Source organism: Ischnura elegans, chromosome 11, assembly GCF_921293095.1.
Source record: "Ischnura elegans chromosome 11, ioIscEleg1.1, whole genome shotgun sequence".
NCBI lineage: Eukaryota > Metazoa > Arthropoda > Insecta > Odonata > Coenagrionidae > Ischnura > Ischnura elegans.
Window position 1 is genome coordinate 53,586,035 of NC_060256.1, and position 6,000 is coordinate 53,592,034.

General features: G+C 39.9%; 1 protein-coding gene across 4 annotated transcripts in view; it reads right to left on the reverse strand.

The window, feature by feature from the left end:
• LOC124167968 (transforming growth factor-beta-induced protein ig-h3-like) overlaps nt 1–5,793 on the reverse strand; it is a 29,171-nt gene extending 23,378 nt beyond the window's left edge. For 2 of the 4 annotated variants that reach the window (XM_046546040.1, XM_046546039.1), the window contains exons 1-2: nt 5,584–5,793; nt 2,165–2,336 (exon numbers count right to left, since the gene is read on the reverse strand). The gene's annotated coding sequence lies outside the window, so the exon portion shown is untranslated. The remainder of the gene's footprint in view (nt 1–2,164; nt 2,337–5,583) is intronic. The other 2 variants (XM_046546042.1, XM_046546041.1) reach the window with 1 other exon arrangement.
• Between the last annotated feature and the right edge of the window lie 207 nt (nt 5,794–6,000).

The following is a 6,000-nucleotide window of genomic DNA, read 5'->3' on the forward strand; positions in this document are numbered from 1 at the left end:
CACCCCTTTAGGTGGCTCGCAGGGTAATATGTGGATGTAAATTCGCCTTCCTAAAATGGTATTACAGAATGACAATGCAAAATGTCAAGCGGTGAACATTTGAAATTATTTTCTGATTAAAGCTTTCGCGGCTTATGATGATTAAGAAGTTACACACAGGTGTTTGCCGCACGGAAGAGATTTCTTCTCACTGCTTGTCACGAAACGTCGGGGCAAATATCCGACATACCACGCGGCATGCACCCATATATCATTTTTTTAATAATTTGAAATGTAGTTTTTATACTTCAAATTTTATTTTTCCCTATGACCTTTGCTCGGAGACGTCTTACTGTTGCACCTCTTTACCCTACTATTTACCAGGAATTAGTCCACAAAGTCTCTTTGAATAATCTGTGGATGACTCGATGGATTTAAAAGATGGATTAAAGGCGCAAGGTTATGAAGCTTGTAGTTTGCAAAGCAAATAGCTGAGATGAGGATTCCGATTCACTGCGATTGAATGAAGTGTTCCGCAAAGCGCTTTCGTAGTACATACAGGAAAAGACGTGATGGAAGGATAAGTCGTGAATGCTATTTCCAGTGCGATTTCATCGGATAATCCCATTTTTCTCTCTGTCTTGGAATGAGGGTGTGTGCCTTTCAGCATGGTTCTTCCTTTGATTGAATAATCCCATTGGTCTTCATACATGAATCAGTCGAGGGCACTGACCCTTCTCAAGCTCAAGCCCTTTGACAACTCAAGCACTCTGTAAACATTCAATAGAAAGAGTATCTTTGTAAAGGAAAAGTCCTGCAACTTAATGGCCCTTTCTTTATTCGCTTGCTACTAAAAAATGAATGGATCTACTTAAAGCAGGAAATTTATGCGTAAATTGAGAAGCAAGTGATCAGGAGATTGTTTCTCCACGGTAGTAAGGCGTGGACGACACAGGAGATGCATGATGAAAATGAAACGGACCGGTCGAGTAAGTATTGAGTAAGTCCTACTGAGAAGATAAGGAGAAAAGAGAAATCTAATGAAAACTCTTTAAGAAGAGGACGTAACAACGTAATCGGCCATAGATTGAGGCATGATGGCCCGATGAACGCAATCGCCGGTAGACAATCGTCGAATAGAAAGGATAGAAATGGACGACTTCAGATAAAATATTTGGCATTTGGAACATCCATCCGACATTCGAGAGATTCGACATTCTTCGTGTCAAGAAAACAACCCTTCTGAACCACATAACGTTTTTAAAAAGACCGACGCGTAAGATATGTATAATTTCCATGACGTCATTTCCAGCAGCAGAAATCCGGTATCTGGTCCGAGTGGACGATACCGTTTTAAATAAATTGGTGAACGATCTCATAAACCAGTGGGTATCCTCAGTTGCGGATCCAGGATAGGGGCTAAGTGGGGGTTAAAATTCCAGCAGTAGTGGGGTTCGGAAAAAAATCACCATTCTATCTAGTGTAAATTGGATATCCCAGGGGGGGGCTATAGTCCCCATAGATCCGCCGCTAGATATCCTTATGGGTACTTAAAAGTGTAATCCGACCTTTGGGATGCCGTTCCTGCCTTAACCCATCTCCGCCAATAAAGGTTTCGGCTGGCGATTGTGAAGATATTTAGCTTCGTTTCTCCAATGGTCGTCTGAAGTAATTTATTGAAATATTTTGGTGGTACATCTACTTGTTTTTTCAGAACTACCCGTAGTCATGTAACTACGCTGGGTGGCAACGAGGTCAGATCTAATGCTGTTAATTTCTACGAGTGACCTCGATTTAAAGGACCAACCTAAAGGGCAAGCATAATTTTGGACAAAGGAAAGTTAAAATGATGTATACAATGCCATTTCCTGTGTACTTAAATGGTACTTGCATGTAATTTGCAGATGTTAGGTGTCTCTATTGAACTTCCATTTCGAACCCGTCTCTTTCTGTCAGTGGGCTTATTTCTATCGGCTTCTAAAATAATCTATAGAAATAGATCAAGTCATTGCAAGATTTAACATATTTTTTTGACACTTCGACAGAAAAAAGAGTACGGGTTTTCATCAAGAGCCTCATATGCTTAGAATGGTTGGATATAAGCATGTGGCTACGGTGGGCGGAAATGGGATAAAAGTATACGCACGACAGTCCAATTGTATATTTGTAAAAAAAGACTACTTACTGCTTATTCAATTGCGTTAAGTATCCGTGCCGCTGCAAATAGATTGCCTCCCGACTTCGCGAAGGCGTCTGTTGAAGACGACTTCTTTTAAGTCTACGTCCCGTCTTGTGTTGCGCCTCGTCAGGTCGCCGATGTTAACATTCCTTCGGGAAGAAATGATATGGGGACGCAGCTGGGAGGAAAAAAAATGAAAACAAATCATTTAAACGCTTCGAAGCGAGATGAGTGAACAAAGTTTTGGACGAAATGCATCCAGATGGGCTTGTGTTCCCGTTGTGTAGCAAAAATGAGATAAATAAGATTTTTGTTGCACAACGCGAATGATTTCACTGGAAGCATTCATTTGGAACATCATATGATATGTAGTCTGATTCTTTCCCGGCGAACAATGGCAGTGAAGATTTCTTGGGTCTCACACCGGGTAAGGTCCTCCATATCTCCTTCCAACGTTTCGACTGGAAACTCGATCATCTACTTCAGGGATTCAGGAAGCCAATGGCGATTCAGGAAATAATTGGACACTGAATCCCTGGAGACGATAGGCGAGTTTTTTTGCCGAAACGTTAGAAGGAGATATGGAGGACTTTGCCCGGTGTGAGACTTGAGAAATCTTCACTGCCATTTTATGATATGTTAGATGGAAAATTAGGAAAAATCTTTGGAGTAGTGCACGAACTTTTTTCTGGCTCTTCAACGGGTATAAAAAGTTGAAGGTTCGGGTCTACTCGTAGCCCATCCTTGAGGCTATTAAGGGCACACAGTTCATTTGGCTGGGTTTTGGGATGAGCCCGATAAATTCAACTGTATTAGGCGAAATGTGGTGTAAGAAAATTATGAATGAATTTAATAAAACTGTATTGTATTGACCTGATGATGGCCTAATGCGTCGAAACGTGTCGTGAATGATAAATTTTCGCAATTAAAAAAGTGGTGTGGTGTGGTACATGGAGGAGGCAATCGACAACTGAGGTCATTTGCGCCATGAGGGAAGGGTATGGAAGGAAGGGTGAAGAGAAACCTGGCGTCGGCATTAGCCTGCACTTAACGAAAGGCGCCAAGGGGACCACGGCTTAACGTCCCATCCGACGGACGGAGTGTTGCGCTTGTAATGTCCTCCACGCATTATTCAAACATAAATCGGGCAGTTTGAAAATTCCCTGTCACCGTTGGGATTTGAACGAGAGGCCACGGGGTGGTAAGCCTATGCTCTAGTCACCACACCCACCCTATCCCCTCAAAAATGTAAATAGTACGAAAATTTTTATTCAGTTCTTTCGGATGACCCGTTTTTGTCTATTTCTTGGGCTACTAGAGACGTTTCTACAAATAAATACAAAATATTTTATGCTTTCCCGGCGAATGTAGTCAATGAAGGCTATCCGGGCTTCCATCCGGGTGGTCTCCCTCTATTCTGCCGACGTTTCGGGACTCGAGTCGTGTTCCATCCTCCTTGTGGATGGAAAACGACTAATAGAATAGAGACAGACCACCTGGAAGCCCGGATAGCCTTCTTTGACATATAAAATACGATTACATCTATCCGTATAAGAAATCTTAGGCATGTTTTTTTTTCTTCTAAGTTGGACAGAAATCAATAGTAGCAGGCTGCCTTTAATTTTCTTAGTGGGCGGAGAGACCGTGAGAAGTTGACACATTATTTTTCCTGTAAAACTGTTAAAAATACATTTGAAGCAGTGAATGATGGAAAATTAATTCAGATGAACGAGATAAAATCCATGACGGAAAATTTTCAAGATAGTGGCCCATGTGGAAACTCAATGCCGGGAAAGGGAGATAAACTTGATGTATCCCTTATAAAAATAACCTTGTAAAGACCGTGGTGGCATGATAGCAAAAAAAAAGGAAATATTTACTTGCGATGGCCATGGTTGGAAAAGCCCATTTATATTAAGTTATCGCAAAGAATCGTTGTTCTTCGACTTGTGAGTTTACGAAAATATTTGGAATTAATTTTATTTCGTTGGACGAACAGTATTGGATTCCATCGAGAGAGATATCCTAATCGATCAAAAATTGGACTTGAATAGTAGATCAGTATTATCTACGTTTAAGGCTATTTGTATTAGCTTTATGTAAAATTTATGATGACTTTTTTATCATTTAGTGAGGATGGTGAATTCTAAGATGCATGTTCAATAAGAGCCAAGAATTCTTAGAGGTAAAACAATTCCATTTTTCTGCGTTACGGAATGGGCTGTGTGTCTATGTGCTGGGCTCCTAAAGATGTATAAAAAAGTAAGAGTTAGGTACAACGATTTGTCAATGCATAGAGGAAATCTGATTGATGAGTTTTTTACACTCGAAAATGGTGAGAACAATTTGTTTGTTGCGAAATTGCGACTGATGGAGCTTTTGTGTTGGTCAAAACTTGGAATTTAACAATTATTTCATTTTATATGGTTTTTAGCCTATTCTTATCAGTTTGACGTGAAGTTAATTTCCACTCATTTGAACAGTGCTAAGAGGAATATCTTGAAAACCTTGGGATGAAGACGAGACATCTTAATAGGCCACATCATGATACACGATGGTCTGATGAAAACAAATGTTGAAGGACAAGCGGAAGGGAAGTTAGTCCTCACAGTCCTCAATGAGCGATATAACACAAGTTATTAAGGATTTAAAAGAGAAGTTATTCATATTTATAAATATGTCTACCGATAGGAGAACAATGTCGAGAAATGGAGCTTTACTCTTTTCGGCTTCTGCAAGTGATAGTGGAAGTAATTCACATTAATAAAAAGAATTATATCTAATTTTTAAATCCAATTATTGCCTTGAGAAATGGAGCTTTACTCTTTTCGGCTTCTGCAAGTGATAGTGGAAGTAATTCACATTAATAAAAAGAATTATATCTAATTTTTAAATCCAATTGTTGCCTTGAGAAATGGAGTTTTACTCTTTTCGGCTTCTGCAAGTGATAGTGGAAGTAATTCACATTAATAAAAATATTTATATCTAATTTTTAAATCCAATTATTGCCTTGAAGCCATGAGTTAGAATATCATTAACCTGAAGTGTTAATGCCTTTTTATCTTTTGAGCTACTGCACATGATAGTTGAAGTAATTTACATCAATAAAAATGATAATATTTAAGCTTAAAATTGAATTATTGTCTAGTAGCCAATAGTTAGAATACTAATAACCCGAGGTGTTAATGCCTTTTTCTCTCTTGGGCTAATGCAAGTGGTAATTGAAGTAATTCACATTTATAAAAATAATTATTTCTGTTCTGTGAAACATTACTAAGTGATTTATTTCGCACTATGAATAAAAATGATAATGGCGAAGTTTTAAATTCAATTATTGCCTTGAAGCCCGTCGTTAAAACATTATTTACCCGAATTGTTAGTGTCTTAAAACTACAAATGTGAGACCGTGAGAAATATTCGCAGACCTGTGAGAGATAATCCAGTCAGGAGGCGTGGACGCGTCTGTGGCTCGAACCCATGTACTCTCCGTGAAGAGGAGCCTTAATGGCTGTGGAATGCTGCTCTCGACAGCTGGTGATATCTTCGCCGCCTCACAGACGGCTGCCCCTGCATACTAACTGAACTGAGAGAAGCTCTTTCAAACGTCTCTCGGCGTGGACCTCACAGCTGTGCCATGGACGTGTGACCAACGAGAGGAGAGGGGGGAGGGGGTGAAGAGGTCGCGAACTGTTGAAAAATGAAAGGAAAAAAAAATGCCTAAACGTCCCACTTCTTTTTTTATTTCCATCTGCCCCTTCCCACTGGGCTCCACTTCTCGTTTGCTCGCGCTGAGACCATTTTCGACTGTCATCTCCAATTCACGTTTTTTTCTTCGCTTGTGT